The sequence below is a fragment of the Helicoverpa zea genome, chromosome 5 (genome assembly GCF_022581195.2).
Source record: "Helicoverpa zea isolate HzStark_Cry1AcR chromosome 5, ilHelZeax1.1, whole genome shotgun sequence".
In the NCBI taxonomy this organism is placed as follows: domain Eukaryota; kingdom Metazoa; phylum Arthropoda; class Insecta; order Lepidoptera; family Noctuidae; genus Helicoverpa; species Helicoverpa zea.
In genome coordinates, this window is record NC_061456.1 from 8214043 (window position 1) to 8233652 (window position 19610).

General features: G+C 35.8%; 1 protein-coding gene across 13 annotated transcripts in view; it reads left to right on the forward strand.

The window, feature by feature from the left end:
- Positions 1-19610, forward strand: part of LOC124630204 (cAMP-specific 3',5'-cyclic phosphodiesterase) — a 444356-nt gene that overhangs the window by 357770 nt on the left and 66976 nt on the right. The gene's annotated exons all lie outside the window — the stretch shown is intronic.

The following is a 19610-nucleotide window of genomic DNA, read 5'->3' on the forward strand; positions in this document are numbered from 1 at the left end:
TCATAATAACGTTGTACAAACTCCATTATGATAAGCTGATTTTGTTAATATCGTTGTTATAGTTCACACTAAGGTTATTGACATGTATCAGACAACACGTGAAATACACTGAATAGTAAATATTTAAACACACTGCACTTGCATGTCAGTATGACCTATCGACCTATGCACACCGTCGGTTTAAGCTGCGATATAAATCTAACAAACAAGTTTGCGTGTGTTCACAGCTATAAATGCAAGTAAAAATAGCGAGTTTTATACTGATTGTAAAGATTTATTATCCTAGGATCAGAATACTCAGGTGTTATGTTAATACCATACCATTACAGTGTTTTTATCGTCCCACTGCAGGGCTTAGGCCTCCTCTCACACGGAGAAGGATTGAGCATTAATCACCACGCTTGCTCAATGCGGGTTGGTGATTTCAGACTTTACAGGCCAGGTTTCCTCAAGATGTTTTCCTTCACCTTTTTATCAGCCATTGGTGTCTAAGATATACTTAGAAAGTACATACAAACTTAGAAAAAAAGTTGCATTGGTACTTGCCTGACCTGGAATCGAACTCACACCCTCATACTCGAGAGGTTCGTTTTTTGCCCACTAGGCTACCACGACTTTTTTGTTAATACCATGGGTAGCAGAAATCCCACTATGTAGCCCGTAAGTCGGTCACTCGGTAGGAATGTTCGTGTAGCTGGATCAGTAATAATGGATCTCCCTTTGCGCATCGCTGACCTAATCTCGGTTTTAGGCTGAATAAAGCATCACTAGCCGTAATATTCAGAATAGCAATAGCTTCAACATTATTATGTATAGTATTAATAGCTTCGCAAATACTGTTGTTACTTAATCTGCATACGAATCGATGTAATAATGGTTTTAATCTTTACATAATTACGCTGCAGCGAATTGTCGCATTAAATGCAATAGCAAGCATTGTACAATTATTTGGGTTGGTTTATTTATACATTGCCTATATTTGCTTAACATTTTTAAACTTAATATGGTTACATGATATGAATGTCTATGAATAATAAAAATCACTGATAAACAACTGAAAATGCATATCAATTTCGTTAAAGCCTTGCAATGTTGTCGCAACCTGGCCAAATTAATATAATGGCTTTTTATATATTTTTGGAAGAATACTGAATACAGGTGAATATCTTCTCATGAGTATCTCGTTTAACATAAGATACTGTATTTTCTCGTTGCAACAGTACACAGTATTGCAATGTATCGATGCGAAGTTTTGATCTCTGTATCCAGTAGCGTATTATTGGATGGTTCCATCATTTCTCAGTAGCAGCCTAGAGTGTGTATTTGTATCCCATTTCCACCTAAACTTTGATAACTTCTACTTTGTAATCCTATCCACCTAATTCGAGCAATATATGCATTAAATATACCTGGATTCACAGAATAAGCGAAAATTACGTTTATCTCTCAGCCAATTTCCCCACCGCATTCTAAAAAGCTATAATGGTAATAGTTTGCATTAATAAAAGCTTTTCATTCGATTATACTATCATCTGCTATAGTTAACTGGAAAATTACTATAGCATATTTTTGTTTTGGAACGACTTGATCGAGAATTAAAACTCACGTCCACTATCGCACAAATAATCGCTTACATAACGATACAGTTCATAATTTCCTCGCGGCATTACCACCACATGTTTGCAACAACAATTTTACAACCCAAACAAACCATATTTTTCCTGCAAATACTAGCCACATGTCCACATGACTTCAACCGACAATTAACAGCAGTAAACAAACACACGATAACTTACCACTAAACTATAAAATAACATTTGGAACGTTTTGCAATAAAAGTTAATGGGGACTGCAATGTAAAACTTAATATGTATTACTGCAGTTACAATGAGAGTAGTTTGAATATATTACATGAAAATTGGTATTAAATATTGTTATTGCTAGCATAATTTTGTCATTGGATACAAAGATAAGCGCACATTACAGAGATTGCAATTCCGAAAATAATTGACTAACTATTTTCTTTCCTAGAAGCTTGTTTTTGAGCGTTTGTTTGGTAGCACGTGTAATTTCACGTCATTTTATTTTCTTTGTGCAGTTGCCTATAAAAATATCAAGAGAGAACGCTAGTTTCCACGTCAACGTTCGATTTATTTCGAGATTCAGTGTCTGTATCTCAATTATCTAAGTGGTGCCGTGTTTACTAGAACAACATTTTATAGTCAAAGAACTTAAAAATAACATTTGGAGTTAGAGCTACAATTAAGTTTATTGTAATTAAAAATATAAAATGAAGCAGTAAATAAAGTTTCTATATTTCGCTCGCCCACAGCATAAATTATTCAGAATATTGTTTTAGTCAGTGAATTTAGAAACAAACAAATTAATTGATGCCAATTTCCCGGTAGCTTGTTTGGTATCCGATACTATGGCGGAAAATTGGAAGCATAACAGGGTAAAACAGGCATTTACACCAATGAGTTTCAGTAGAAATTCGTTCATGTTTTCTTATTTCTATTCCTTCATAGTTTTATTATTCGTTATTTACGATAAATATGCTGGCTTATATTGCCATGTCCACAAAAATTTAATTGTTTTACGATTTAAATTAATTACTTTAATGACGGATTTCACATTAAATACACTCTAAAACTGAAATATAGTTACACTTCATTACCATTAACTAACTTAAAGAACGTCAAAGATATTATTTCAATATTCAGAAGATAATTAAGGTTCTAAGCATATTTTTATACGTCATTTTATTTTCATAAACATAATGTTGTTATCTAATCAACAATTAAAGTAATTTTGCTTGTTATATTAATATCATACATAGGTTATTCAATTTCAATCACATCAGTACTACCAGCCTATTAGTGGTAGTACTGACCTAGGTGACTGTCAAACTTTTGTCCTAGTTTGGCCCTCGGTTTTTGCCAGATTCAAAAATGACATGGCTAATACATTGAGGATGTAATGTATTTTCGTTTCTTGAAATATATCTAAAATTTATGCTCAGCGATTGCTAGCGGCACCTGCCTCTAGATCCAAGAGCTAATAGCCCTTACAAAGCTCACTACCGTCTAGGTTCAGATTGGTTCTGAATGAAGAAGTCTGAAATCTTGTTACCTTTTTCACCAGTGAACAGAGCGCCATCTATGAACGCTGCGGGTGAAAACACGAACTAACAGAGCGTTTCGTTTCAGTTCGCAGTGGCTCCAAACACTGAAAATTTTCCGACGACTAGTGGCAAGCTTCCAAGTTCTCGTAACTGCGCATAGATGGCGCTGCTACACCTGACATGGTTTAGCGACCGCAACTGTTCTATATAAAGTGATTTCAAAAGAACTGCTTCTCTTCCTACATATTTGTATAACATCTTCTTCCAAAATAATATAACTGAAAATTATAATGGAATGGGACTTAATGATTGTGACTACTAAAGTCGTTTCGCTAATTTAGCATTAGCAAGAAAAGGTACAAATTAATAAACATTTTAGCCAAACGTTACGTGAATAGCAAAATTTTCCTATTTGCAAGCCTTTATTTTTATTTAATGAATAGCACAAAAGTCGCTTTTACTCTGCAAACCTTAAATTCTCTCTGCAGTGGATTAAATCTTCTTGAGATAGATAGTTAACATCTAAAGAGTTAATTTAAAGCATTCCGAGAAATTAATCGGTCATTAGAACTGGGGCTATAAATCTAGTCCACTTATACTGGCTCCATGACTTCCGAAAGATATTCTTTATAGATATTGCTTGATATCTGCCTGCTTTTACATTTCACGAGCTGTTTTCAACCTTATTAGAGTACAATAGAGTGCAATTTTAAATGTGAGCTGCTTGGCTTGCATTTTACGGACTTTGGCTGGAGAGTGTGGGTCGTCGGCCGCGGCGCCCCGCCCCCCGAGCTGACGTCACACGTGTGACGTCAGCAACCCACCTGCTTCCACCCCCCACACCCGCTACCCCCGGCCGGGGAATATCCGGGGACCTGGCCCCTACAGCAAAATGATTTAATCAGGATTTTGAAGAAACGAAATATTACAATTTGTTTTTAATATATACTGACGGACTGACGGATTTTAATTTACATGATTTTGTACTCGCTGTTAATTACATGATAACAATTTATTGACTTTTGCATTCTGTTATGAAAGTTATATTCGAGATTCATACCCCCCTTGGCTGCTTATGATTAAAGCGTTTTGAAGAACGAACTTTAAGTTGTAGTGAGGCTCATATTGCTTAGGTAGTTCACTGTAGATATAGTTCCGTACCAGTAATACCAAGTTTATCAACATCTAACATGCTTTCATTCCCTAAAGCTGTAAACTTCGTCGAAAATTCACAAAGAACGTTGAGATTTACCTCGGGATCCCTTCCCCGAAAATTGCAAACGCGCTCGCGAAAATGCTAGTCTAAGTTACAACGTCGAACACACCTCCATCTTACTTTATTTAACATAAGTCGCATCAAACTTTAAACTTGTATAAAACTTTTAAAATGGAGTTTACTTAAGATTATCATAAGAATAGCGGGCACAAGCTGGTAGCGCTTGGTCTGAGATAGGCGGAAAACAAACAAAAGAAAGTCTTTTTGGGAAGATATTTTTACTTAACGTTATATTTGTGGAGGATTGAGCTTTATTGACTGGAAAATTATGTAACGTCTTTGCCATTCAGGGAAGTTTATTCAGACATTGACACTGAATATTGAGGGAAAAAATGCAAAGAGTGTATTATACAGGCATCTAGGTTCGTAGATACTTACGTAAAATCATAAATTTTATTTTTGTATCCTTATTTTATTAATTTGGTAAAGTTATAAATTAAGATATACTTAATAATGTTTCGTTGTATAAGACAAATATAAAGTCAGATGTTCTTTGAACTGCTGCGGGTTGTTCGAAAGAGATACCGCGGCCCTGGTACATAAAAGGCCTATGACGGAACACGACGATTTTAGTCAGTAAGAGTCTGACACTCCCTCACCGCTGCTAACCCACAGCGGGAGGGGTCATTTGATGATTTTACGTCGCTAAAAAAAAAAAAAAAAAGATGTTCTTTGAACTTCTCTAAAGAGGATAGATATAACCTAAGTAACAGCCCATAGATATAATTTTGGCATTATCCCCATACAAGTAATGTCAAATAAACAAAACAATAGATAGATCGAATATTGGAAACTACCGTAAGGAGGGAATTGAAGATCAATATTAATTTAAATATGCTCTTTTATTCTTGTCTCGTCTCACTCGATCGGAACGTCACGTCCAATTGCAAAAAGGCAAGAACTTGCATTTTTCAACTATTCTTCAAGTAGTCTGGAAATGTTAAACTATCTTGAAGCCTGGAACAAAATTGATCTAATAAGTGAGGTCGGCGATACTGATATATCTTAAGGAAAAAGAGATATAGAATGTTACACAAAAAGACATTTAAATACAAGGTGCCCTTCAGAAAATAGCCGGTTTAAAATAGTCCATAATAGTGTTTAGGTAGCAGAGTTCCCTTCTCTAAAGGACCCACCTTAAAAAAAGGGATATAAATATATCAGGTATGTTGAGGAGGTTAAATAGGCAATGGAAACCAAACCCAACATGATTTAACTTGGAACTTAAACAAAGAAAAATGCAGGAATACAAATATCTACGAATATAGTCTCTGTAACCCAATTTACCGCATAGATTAAATAGAACCCCAACTATAGAAATACGCAAGCTATACAACCTGCATGCATACCTCTGAATGGTTGCATCGGTAACAAATAATTGGGCACACTCAGTGACGTTGGGAGCCGAGTTTTGCACTGAGAAACTAAAGCTACAACTACAAAGTGAATACACACTGTAATTTATACTAGTATTATAAAACTGAAGAGTTTGTTTGTTTGCTTGAACGAGCTATTGTAGCTCAGGAACTATTTAGTCCGATTTGACAAATTATTTCAGTGTTAGATAGCCCATTTCTCGAGGAAGGTCATCATCCTCCGAGCTTCTGACTATCCGTAGCGACTGCCAAGGAAGTTCAATGACAGCCGGGACCTACAGTTTAACGTGCCATCCGAAATACAGTCATTGGTGTCAAAGATATATTTAGAAAGTACATACAATTCTCGAGGAAGGCATAGGCTACTTTCTATCTGGGTTCGTGCAGAGGTTCTCACGGGATGCGGGCGAAACCAGAGGCAGTAACTAGTTGAAATATACACAGCGTCATGACGCAGGAGCATCACGAAGTGTTACATTCTTGGGGCTATTCAATAGATTGTTGTGCCCCGTTTATATGCCTGGCAAGCTCTATTGTTTTATAGAAACAGAGTACCAACATTGTATTTGTTAAGTGTTGCGATGAAATGAAAAATGAAACAGAAGTACAATGTATAGTAAGATATATGTACCGAGCATTCGACCACAAGAAGCATTCTTGACAAGCTCAAGTTTGATGAGCCTGAACTAATAAGGAACGCCCCGTCAAAAGCTACATTTCGTCAGTGAAAAATCATTGAACAATCAAAAGCGTGAAATTCTCTTTGTCTCTTCAACTGATTCTTCAGACCCTAGCGCTACCTTATACCCACGCAATTTTGTCTAGCGTTTGTTCTGAAGACTGGAATTATCTGCATGGACTCTGAATGATCATGAATTGGTTAATAATTATACTATTATATATGTTTTTACATCAGTTCATCTATAAAGGTGGTGAAAGAGGCTTAAGGGGCTACCAAAACCCAGATTACTTCAGTCGAGTATAAAACATGCGATTTTACTAACTACGTTCTCGAGTACTATTAGTAGTAACCTTTGTACCCGTGTACGTTTACATTACGCGCCTATTATGTGTCGAAATCCATCAATATCCAGTGAGAGGTGTGTCTGGGTATGATACATACATCAAATGTTTTACTTAGCAGTGACATATCGGGCCTCGCGTGACAGTACCACGGGTACAACAGGGATTTGGAGGAAGTATTCCTTCTCATAATGGAGTTTTTAGATAGCAATAATATGTATTCGTCTTAGTAAATATTTTGTGGTATAATGAAACTATCTAACAACGTATGAAACCAAAGGAATTCGTTGCTGAAAAACTTTTATATTAGTTTATCTTATGAACAGAAATTAATTAAACAGTGCGGTTTTCATGTCAGTCACTATTACTTCACAAGGGCCGTAGTCTGAAGATATATACATCCTATTCTATTTATATCTTAATAAGAAAAAAGTTTGGTAAATAATATAAAAAAAGGTTCGATAAGGGATGGTTTATTTAACAGAAAAAAATACACCATGCATTCTTCAAAAAAGTTTATTTGGCTAACTTCACGCACATACATTTGTCTACATGTCGGAATGCGAACTACAAGCTACGTGCGTAGCCGCGTAGCCACCGCGTAGCGACACCCGTAGTGCTACGAAATGCTTTAATATTAATAGGCAATTTCGCGCTAAATTCGCATTGTGCTACTATGCGACACACTTATGCTTTAATTTATTTAATTAAATAAATGGAAAACTTAATTTTTTGCTGTGAGATAGGAATTCAAAAATAGTTTTCTTAACACCAGAATGTTTTGGAATTGAGACCTTAAATTGTTTGAAACTTTTGCTTTCCTCCCACAATTTTTTTCTTGAAATTGGTGAAATTCACCAAAAGAGGAAGGAAACATCAACAAAAACAAAGACCATATGATCGAAGCAACAAAAATCGAAGTCATACAAAATGTAAATAAATAAAAACTCTTGAAATATGTTTGACCTCCTCTAGTCCGATATAATATTGGTTTTCGATAAAAATGAAACAAAGCTATGCTCGGCTGGTATACCTGAGTAGGTACTCGATTCCGCGAAACTGCAGCTCAAAAATCGATTAAGTCCCAAAGCGGAGTTGAGGTCTCGAGGTGGAGGGCTCTCGTGAAGAGTTTTGGAGAATGCTGGAGGTGGGCAAGGGGCGCATGCGCGGGGCGGGGGCACGCTCTGACGTCACTCGTCGCGCCCGGGGCGTCGCGCCAGTGCCTCTCGCGACCGCGCGATCAGTCACGCGCGACTCCCGCCCTAAATCGTCTAAACACGATCACGAGCTTCCGATGTTAATTCTCTATCATAAACAAGCGGTTATTGTTCATAAACTAGCTCGCGCCGGCTGCCGGACGCAGCCCCGCCGGCCACCACGTGGCTGATGTGACGTGACAGCCGCGCTCTGCAACTTCCACTCGCGATACATTTGTTATGGCCATTCCATACAAACCGCTTATATTTACATACGTAGGCAGTGAAGTCGCTGATGACGTATACAAAGACGGCTGTTTAAATTGAATTATAGGGGAACTGAACTCAATAAGTACACGCTAAGCACTTGACAACATTGTGGCAATGTGGTAGTGATGAATAGTTTCTTCTGCCGGCCTGACGAGCAGTGATAAGCTGCCATATTTCATACACACGTACACATTACATAGGTTACACTAGCTCGTTTTACATGTACACATAACATTTGACATAATTCTGGTCCGGAGTTTATCCAGTTCGTAAGTAAAGTGGAACTATCTTTATAGCTGCATCTTATCAATGAATTAAGACGTAGATATTCATAAAGCAGAGGAGCATAGAATCTAGATGATACAATTGCATCAAATAGATAACAAATTAAAAGTTACTTATGATAACATCCACCATAATTGGCCATTTTAATGAGAAGCATATCTACGTTATCAGATACATAAAGATAGATGATTTACTTTAATATTATCACTAGGTACTTCTGAATAGGTAGTGTAGCCCAGCTTTATAAAATAGGTAAATGATCACGATCAAGATGAAGGCTACACTTGTATCTCGTATCAGTTACTTTCTTAAGCTTCTGTTACAGTATACATTTATATATAAAAGTATTATAAGCAAGGATTACGTTTCTGTGCGTAATACAATATTCTTAAGATAAGAAAGTATAGAGGTTATGTTAAGGAAGAAATAGACCTTACCGCAATAGGAATAGGGACTACATCTTTTTAAGCGGTTTATCCAGTGAACACAAAAGGATCGGCCTGGGAAGATGGGTGTCGTGCTAGTAATATCTTAAAGATTTTGATGCTGTATATCTTTACATACGTAGTAGAAGCCTGGTTTAGTTATTGTATTGAACGGTTCATCTCATTGTGATATTGAAGATTCCATTAATTAACGGTCTTATAATAACATTACCTTAGTTCAACAACCTTTGCATGCTTTGATAATGATTTTGACACAAACAGTCCTCAATAAATTATAATAATTGATCTTTGATATACTCTTAAAACATTTGATTGTGATGAAAGTAGCCACAACAGCTGGTTGAACATAATTAACAAAATAGTATTGTGCTACTTACCTACTGCCATGATAATAATTTTAAATGAAATGCAGTACATAAACTACAGTATGTCAGCAGTTTTTCTCCCTTCAAACAAAAACTATGATGTTCTCTCCGCAGTACAATGAAGATTGGTGCATGGCATCACTTTAATAAATGAAACATCTTGTACAAGAGCCCACAGATCGATTGGTGGGGCGTTCCTAAAACTGCTGTATTATTCATGGACTGTGTCTTATTTAAATTAAGCTTTTAAGGTTTTACTTATTCAATCACTCTCGTGGTTTCTCACACGTGCTTTGTATAGCTCAAAATTAAATAGTTTAAGGTTAAAAAGTTTTTCATCATCATCATCTCAGCCACAGGACGTCCACTGCTGAACACAGGCCTTAAATAATATGTATGTATTTGCTAATGAATTCAAAATTGTTAGTCGACTTTGATGATCCAATGACGAAAAAAAAACTACTGATCTCCAAAGAACCCAATACTAAAGTTACATGCAAACTCATGTCAGTGAAAATATTATTTTCCACAGTTTCAGTTTTTTGCACAAATACACTTTGCATGTTGCATACATGTTGTTTATATAAATATTCATTTCAAATTCTAGGATTCCTACGTTCTAATATATTTTGTGGGAACATGAGCTAGATTGGAATACCTGTTTTATTCATAATACAACTTTCTGTACATGTAGTTACATTAGTATATCGTACTGTGGATGCCATGAAATCACAGAGAACAAACTATTTGGCGATAGAAGACAAAGGTTCCGTGTCAATCCTCCGAAACGCTTTTATATGTACCTTTGACACAAACACAAACAAAACGTTTCGCTTTGTAACTGTTCCCGGAATATTACATTGGGTGCACACTTTGACATCTATCACTTGTATCGTAAGTAAGAGGTAATGACATTTGAAACAACAAAGAAAATAACACACACACACACTCACTATCATTGATTCAAGAAACTTACTCGACTTGTGAATGAATCCTACTATGTATAATCAATATTGTATTATATTACAATACTAATTTGAAAATGGAGCAATACTTACTTCGACATTACCTTTATTGAATCATAAATAAAGTAGTATTCATTGACATGAATTGATTCACAATTGATCATCCATACAAAACATAATCTTTTGCCACCTAACACACCTGTTTATTTTTTAACACATTCAGTGACAATTTCGTTTAAAATACATTGTTATCAAGTAAATAACGTCTCCGAGCCCATCAGTCTTCCAGTATATCTGTTAGGGTTAATGTCGAAACCACTTAACGATTCCTGATGGGGTTATCGCTACTTCCTAGGACATTTCTCGAGGGAGGCTAACGTCGATACATTAATAGATTATACAGAGCGACCCATCAGCTACGATAATAACAGTATTCGGTCCTACTGTGTTGTTTATTTTACGCAGGCAACAGAGTGTGCTCATAAATTCCAAATTACTGTATGTACACCGAACTAATGGCATCATTATGAACTAGTAAAACAACGTTATCATTCCCATAGGAATCATTAAGCTAACATCTGAATATTTCCTTCTGGTATACAACATTTTATTCAAATCGCAACAAAACTTCCTTTATAGCTTCAATAAAACATGAATATTTTTCTTGCCGGTACGAGAGACGACTTTCGTTTCATCACTCTATCCAATTTCGTTCCTTCCACATTGCCCTTGGGCTTATTACGAGTCTCAAGACGGGCCTGTATATATGTGTTTGTGCGTGCGTAAGCAGAACGAATAGTCTGCCTTTGGCTAACAAACGCCAAAACCCCTTGACTGTTGGCCTTACATATTTTTCAGCGAGCACTGGCCACGCGATAATATCCCCAAGCATCCTCCGACCTATTTTTGTCTAACGTCTACTTACACACATTTCCCCAAAAATGTTTACATCACTGTTGCTCACGGCGTCCCACGCTATTTTGGTATTAATTAATTTTAATTAAATTCGTGATGTGAATTGATTGCACTACGAAGTAGGTAATTACATTAACCATTATGGAGAATTTGAATCAAAATATTTGAGTTGCGGGAATATTTTCATAATCTGTTATACTTATGCTTGTATTGTGATTTCAAAGGAAATCTGACAAAATACAACTATAAAGAAATGTGAAGTTACAAAAAGTTGCGACATCTGAAGACCCTGAAGGAGGAAACTTCGTGTTTCCGTCTCTTACAGTTGAATACTGTTGGATACAAAGGGACCCTCGAGTGTGTCTGTATTCTACTTTATGTAGATGTACACTTAACAAATATGTTTATTCAAATTACATTTGATATCTTCCGTAAAATGGGGATTTTGGTAGCTTTTTATATCTGTCGTACTCACATGCATATATTCCTTTTACGCTATGTGAGATCATAACAGGCATTCAAGAGGAAAATATGAGATTTACATTTATCTCATGGAATAGTAAATAGCATACGTATCAGTTTTATTTATAGGCAGCATTTAGAAGACTTTATAAAATGTCTTGAAATCAGTATTTAAGTGTATACTGATTTCAAGACATTTTGTGATTTTTGACATGTATTCAGTATACCTCTTTTCTTCTTACACATATTTGCAAACATGTCGCTGCTTCGATGTAGGTTCTTATTTCTGAGGTTATAAATAAAATTACATATCTCCTAAGTAAAATACACAGACATAATGCAGGATATGAATATTTCAACAAGTAGGTATACAATATTTAAAAGTTGTATATTACGTAAATACAGTCATAGCGGTAAATAAAATATGTATCTTATGTGTAGAAGTACTTTCCAAACAGACGTATTTGCGAATACAAAGGAGCCGCGATCTATTCTTTATGTTTTGATAAGATTTATACTTTTGTACAAGATCCGATTTCAATAAAGACTTGGGCACAATGCTGGTTTTTGCCAACAATGTTACGCTTTTTACTTTGAAGAAACGTGTTTCGGTTCTTAAGTAAACTGTTTCTTCTTAAAGTTAGAATTCATAGGTTTCATTTAAATACAAAAAAAAAAACAAACAGTGTAAAGTTTGAACTTTTAAATTACAATTTTCTGAGGTTAGAATACATAGTTGTATTAAGACAATTCAACTGAAAATTTTCTACGACTGAAGTTATGCTGGTCTGCCTATGACCTAACAAAAAGTTAAAAAAGGTATTTTAGCTGTCAGTTACCGAGTTATCGCAGGAAACATCAGATCATCTCTATTGTACTTGAGGAAATATATCAGATGCGATGTGTATCACCTATTTATACAGCAGCGAAAGGATATCAAGTTTGGCACGTTGAAATGATAAGTACTATTAAGTAACCTCCAAGATTAGCTACATACGGCTACCCGCTAACGGCAGACTTTTTATTGGATAGGTAATCCGACCGTTTTTTTGTACGACGTTCTGGCTAGGATTTCTGGCCGACTTATTGTAGGATGTGTGCGTTGCACTATCCATATTCATATTCATATATACTCTTACTTTTGTACCAATTAATTGTAATTGTATATCGTCACCATTTGTTGGAAGTGGGCGGGCAGCCTAAGACAAACGCACCGATTTATAGGGCGCTTTCATACAGGCGGATTTTCCTTTCGGTTTCTCCAAGCGAATTGTATGGATGGTGTCGTCCATATACGTGCACACAATTGACGATTACTGGTTCAAACTATGACACGTGAATTCCCGTGACGGGTTTTTGTCGCTCCTAATGTCGTGCGTAAAATACCGAGCGTCAAATCTTCTAGTGTGAAAGCGCTGAATGTCTCAGATAACAATCTTATAATAATCTTCATTGATACTGTTTATTGACAGCCACAGTAGGAAAACTGATATTTAAAACAATATGTTTCTTCAACAGATTGTTTGCTGATATCTCATAATAAGACAAAATACTTAGATATTTATAGTAGGTATAGATAGTACTTATTTATATACACATACTCTTAGATAATGCTCACTAATCCAAACAAAAATGTAATACTTCTCCGATAACTCAACACTGGAAGCAGCGAGAAGGGATAGAACTGGGGTACATTTTACAACGTAGGCGCTACAAAAATACCCCCATAGTTGCTCATGTCTGTAGTCAACAAAACAAGGCATTTGTTTTGACTAAACAATTCGTGTATCGAAAGTCAAAAATGCCAGTTGAAATATGTATGTATATTCAACTACGAACTGTATGATACGACCACGAATATATGTACACATTGACATATTCTGTTGCTCTTTGGGTGAATTTACAAAAGCAGCTACCCACAGGATTTGTTATGGTTCTTAACAACAGTGAAATACTTATTTTTAAAAGTATATTTATACATTTTATGTTTGCTACATCTACTATATCGCATTGGGTGTAACCTGTAAAGATATTTGTATGTTTGGAGAGTAAATAAATAAATAAATAAATAAAATGTAAAGTTGTAAGTAGTGTACTCTTCTCGCTGGAACCGCAAAGTTACGTCAATGCATAGTAAATGCGTGCAGGCGTTTCGGCAGCCATTTGATATTCAACATGTTGTCGGGTAAAGGTGCCAAGTCCTACGCATGTACTCGTGGATGCAACAAGGTGGTCGTAGTACTATTGAGCGCATGTGTTACACCCGTTTCATGCACTTATGTAATGTACTAAAGATTTAAAGACCCACTACAATGTTTACAAACAAGCATTGTACCAATATGGTATGCGGTTCACACTGACTTTCATAGCAAATAAGTATTTTTCATGTACCATATGAATAAAGGTAGGTTCATTTTCAAACTAGCTTTGACAACCGGTCTTATCAAAGGGTATTTTGTTGCCCGGGTTGTCAGATAGGCAGTCGCTCCATGTTAGACACCGGTACTCAGCTGCATCTACTTAAACTGGAAACCGACAGATGAGATGTGTCTATTTTTTTTACTCTGGTTTTTCTTTATTTTTTTGCACGTGGAATATATCAGTGAAAAAATTGTGTCATCTGAACAAACATTTGCTGATGAGAGGTTATCACGTTTCCCATTTAAATTATAACCTCGGGAAATTCTGATTCGATTCCGAAATTTCTTTCGCCACTCGGATTCAAAGGCTCAGATTATATTTCCTGTTTTAAATGTCATTGCTCCGTATACGAGTAAATAAAAAAACATCAATTTTTTTCAGGAAAAAATAACATTTCTAAATAGAATTATTCATTAGAAACAGTACCTAAAGTTACTTTCTAAATGTTTATTTTCCTTAAAAGGCACTACTCGCGGGGAGTTCATTGAACTCTTGTTTATACATAACACCTCATTTCAAACTATGGCTTTGCACTTATGTATTTGTTTAAATGCATCTAACCAATCAAAACTTAGGATACCATCAAAAAATCCGCTTTATTTTTATTGCGAACTTGCGAAGTACTTTCTTTTATCCATTAACTGGCGGTAAATTGTTTTTAGATTAAGTACTTAGAAGTGTTGCAAGTTAATGGAAAAGCTTAGTTCGCCTCTGTTGTGGAAGGGAACGGCCGGGAGTTCACTAACATACCTCCTCCTGACTTGCTGAGAGCTAAACATTAACTAGAACATTAATCAGCTCCATCATAGTTCAGCTCAGTTCAATAATAACTGTTATTAGCTGTAAAGCACAGCTGTATAGCAGCAGGGTTCTTAGTACTTATAAAAGCTTTGCCTTTCTTGAAAGGTTTGTTTATTGTTTATTGAACAACTTAATTGTATATGAGTTGAAGCGGTTACAACACAAACGTTTTCATTTATTGTACCTATATATTATATATGCCGCCTGAACAATAAAACTTAACTATAAGGACTAAAGTCCGGTCAATTCTATTTTCGGTATTATATAGTCAGGAACATAACTTGGCTTAAAATGCATATTCTTTTCAAATCATCAAGCATTCAAAACTTTTCTATCCGTCACAACTTAAGTAATATCGGCAGTCACGTCACATCTATAACAACTAGGGTCAATCACCAACTTAAAAATACCTTTTAATTTACATAGAATTAACTCGGAAGCTCGTTTTAAACACAAACCAATAAAAAAAGTTCTAAAACCACAGAAATCTCAACGACATACAAAACCCATATAATACAATGAAAGTTTGAAATACATACAACGATTACAAAAACTACAGCGAAAGGTGGTACCTGAAGGAGGAAAGAAATCAAACCATGTGATGGTATATTGTGTTCCTGTGACAAACGAAGGTTGTGCGTGATTTAGCGTATGGAAGGTACAGCGTGAAGCGAGCCCTGGGCGGCGGCGGCTCGCGGCGCGCGCGCTGTGATGCGATGGGCCAGGACTGGTGCTTCCGACGCAAGAGGAAGCGGAGTAGCAGTCAGGAGGACCACCCGCATCACACCCGGTAACTATGGCAACACCGTCACATTATAAGAACTTTATCATTGGGACAAATCAAACGTCTTCATTTGTTTTAACTTTTAGAACCATGTCAATACCGGCTATATTTGCCACTGTTGTATCTCTACTAAAAACCTGTATGTTGAATGATGTTGTAATATTTACGTGTCGTAGAAAACGCAGTATAAAAGGTCTAACGATACTCTCCCGCCCTCTGTCGATAGTGACAGACATCTAGGTCAGAGGGAGGGTGCTCACCGGTAGCTTTTACATAAGGTTGACGTTAAGGGTAGCTAGATGTCGTACGCTACTCTATTACTGACTAAGCAATATTTCTCTGTAAATATCCCGAAAAATAAAATTCGAGAAAATGCGGAAGACATTATGGTAAAATATTTCAAACTCCAATCAAGAAATAATATGGATGAATATACCGTAATTTTTTTCATAAAAATTTGCTAATAAAAGTGTTCGACCGAAGCGAAATTTGGCCGAAGTTGAAGCGGAATGTATAATCCGACGTTAAATAATGAATAAATTTTAGGGTTCTGTACAAAAAGGTTTTAATAAGAAACGGACAGCACCGTCGCCATCTTTATATTTAAGGTCCTAAGTAACCATACAATAGTTAATGTAGAATTAAAAAGCTGAATGTAGCTTCAGCTCCCTAACCAATTTTTACGAAAATCAAAAAGGGGTATATCGCATCAAAATAGGTCATAAAGTCAAAGAGACAATATTATTTAGATCTGTCTGACCCTTATCTCCTTTAGTGCGATTTTATATGATTTTGCATTTATAGCTAAACGCAGTCATCAAACCCTGAAAGGTATTTCCGACATATTATTATCAGAAAGATAATATCAGTAAAAATAGAGGTAGTATTATATCTTCAAGTTATATTTAATGAAATATAATATTAAACGAGTCTTTGTTAATAATACAAAATAGTTTTGTGTACACAAGTAAAAGTGTCTTTTGTAGTATTGTGGCAGCAGTTTACTTATTCTATTGTCAACACCATTCACTCGTAAATGGTATTATAACGTGAAATCGATAATTAGTTGTTCATATTGAAGTTATGCGTAGTGATAATAAGGTGTTTCTGTCAATACATTATGTTTAGAGATGTTTTGTACGAATATAGCAACTTCATAAAGGCAATATCGGCCTTAGTGCTAACACGTTAAGTAAATACCCAAAATTCATTTGTCATATATTTCTGATAGTAAAACCACTGGGTACACTATAAATGAAACTGGTATGAACCAGTAAATAAAACAAACATCAGATAAAAAGTTTTCAAGGTGGTCCTGCCAGTCGGTCAAACTGTCGACACTGAAAGATCTAGTAAACTTCTGAAATCCACAAGGTCCAATTATTTCCAACGGCGCGGTCGAGAGCACCTTTACTTAAAACATTTCAGGATTTTAACTGCATATTCATGAAAAACGAAGGACCAATTGGATAAATTCATTTCTAATTTATTTTATTTAGTAAATGTACTTAGCATTTATTGTGAAATTGAACTGTGCTTGTATATTTTACAATACTTAATACGCAATACTGATGGGCCCCCTTTTCCGACTATACCTACATGTTAAATATCAGTATGCTGCATATGATTAATCAAATACCTTAACAAGTTAACTTATCAGGAAGACTTTAGCACATTCCAATAAACTTGCGCATTTGCTTGAATTGTATCAAGATAACACAATACACTTGACTGGCATTATTATCTTAAATAGGTACTATTATCAACTTCTACGTAAACCTTCAGTAGGTTTGAGTGGGTAACCTTCGAATAACGGAAATTATTGGAGTCACAAGGACAACACAGAGCGCACAAAAACACTCTAAACTCATGCATCTTTACAAAAAAACTCAAATGATTCTTCATTTCGAAGAAAAACTTAATTAGACGTCTTAAAACCACACATAGCCTAATACTATACGTAGGCACACATACCAAGTAAAGCAATCTAACGGCTGCTGTAAGGAGTTCCCCAGCGGCTTGTGTGATGAACAGAGCTCTGGTGGCAAGTGGGTAATTGCATCCTAATGGGCTTCGTCGGCAATGCGATTAACTCCTAACCTCTCATAATACACAATGACTGCGTATTATGATAGTTCGCAGCGTTCCGTAATGATGTTATTCAGCGATCGCGTGCAAATCGCTTCATAAACGATTTGTTTTAACTGATAGATATTTCGTCATCTCTACAGATTCTACATAAATTATATACCTAATCGAGTAGTAGTACCTATAATCGTTTTGTTTATTGTGGTAGGAAATGTTGATTTATTTTTAATAAGTACCTAATCTAAATGCTTTTCCTTCCTAAGTCTTTAAATGAGTGTTGGTAAACCCAAGCCTCAATTAAAGAGAGTAAACAGGATAATCGGTATTTACACCTAAATTCTAGAGACTTCCTGCTTACGTTTCTTTGTACCCGCAAAATAACTATTGTTTCTTTCTTTTTCGTGCCCTGTTACCAATTTTATTTGGGGTCGGTGCAATGTGTCTTATATATTATGTCAAAGTAACTATTGTTTCTCTAAAAATTTTGATGGTTCTTTATCTTTTAAAATATATTAGTTCAAATTAATAACATGCGATGATACGCATTAATGTGCATAAATCAATATATTTATCTATTGTAAGTGTCAGTCTCTAAAGTCTCCACTCTAAAATAATATTACACCACAACAATTTTCTTTTACTCATAAACAGAAACTAGCCTCACGATCGTAAATAGATAGAGATAGGCATAAAAACAACTAAAATTAATCTGTTTGAGTCAGCTATAGATACTATAAGGTTGGGTATATGAGTAATTAATAATGTTGTATAATCAGATTTACCAAGATTCCTCTCAGCTAATTAAATCAGTATGCATATTGTAGGCTGTAGTGCACATTCATAATATATAGCACAATCAGCCTCGGGCGTACGGCGTAATTGCATCTACGTGCATTCCCACAGTAATTATCTTTGGCCACAGGCGTAATAATATGGAAGACAGGCCGCCGACCATTACAAACCAAGGTAACAGGTACACAATACGGTATTGTGCCGACTCACGTGAAATATACACTGCCAATCTTAGAGCTGTTTACTGTAAGAACGATCGATGTATTTCTATTACAGGTGTCTATTATAATGGCACGTTGTTCTCTACAATGAGTACGTGTTTTCATAGTTTACATAATAATGGTTCCAGCTGTGTCCTCAGACATCTTATATATGCTGTAGATGCTGCAATTTATACCATTATAGACATAAATCTTGCAGTGTGTAAAACTTTCTACATCAAACTTTTACTAGAGTCAATTGAAAATTCTCTCAAGCCTTCGCAAACTGTTTTTATGGTTTGTTTTTCTTATTATGCAAGATCAATGCAAATGTTCCCCGGATGTGATGTAGGGTGCACGGCGCGAAGGGCAGCGCGCGCCGGTCAAGTTCAAGGCGCGACCTACGTGACAAACCAATAAAATATAACTGCTTTGTATTGCGAACACTTTTCTAATTACTTAAGTCACCTACGTTCCTGAACGTAAGCGAAACTACGTAGAATGCTTGCGTGTTTTCACGATGGCTTTGAAGTAGTAGTTGTGTTAAATGAAAATATATTGGAAATTGGCATTTGCAGTTCTGGGACAGTAAAATGCATTCTTCACTGTAAGTTTAATTATGTTTTGTAAAGATTTACGCTATAGCCCTGCCTGTAATTCTCGTATAGGGTTCTCAGTGTGCCTGATTGTTGAGACTGTAGCGCTGAAAAATAGCTTCGGTGCAGAACCGTTCAGTAGCATTTTTTCAGGTTGTACTGAAAGTATAGGCCATATTTACTATGGTATCTTTGTCAGGTATCTAAATTAATCTGAAACGTTAC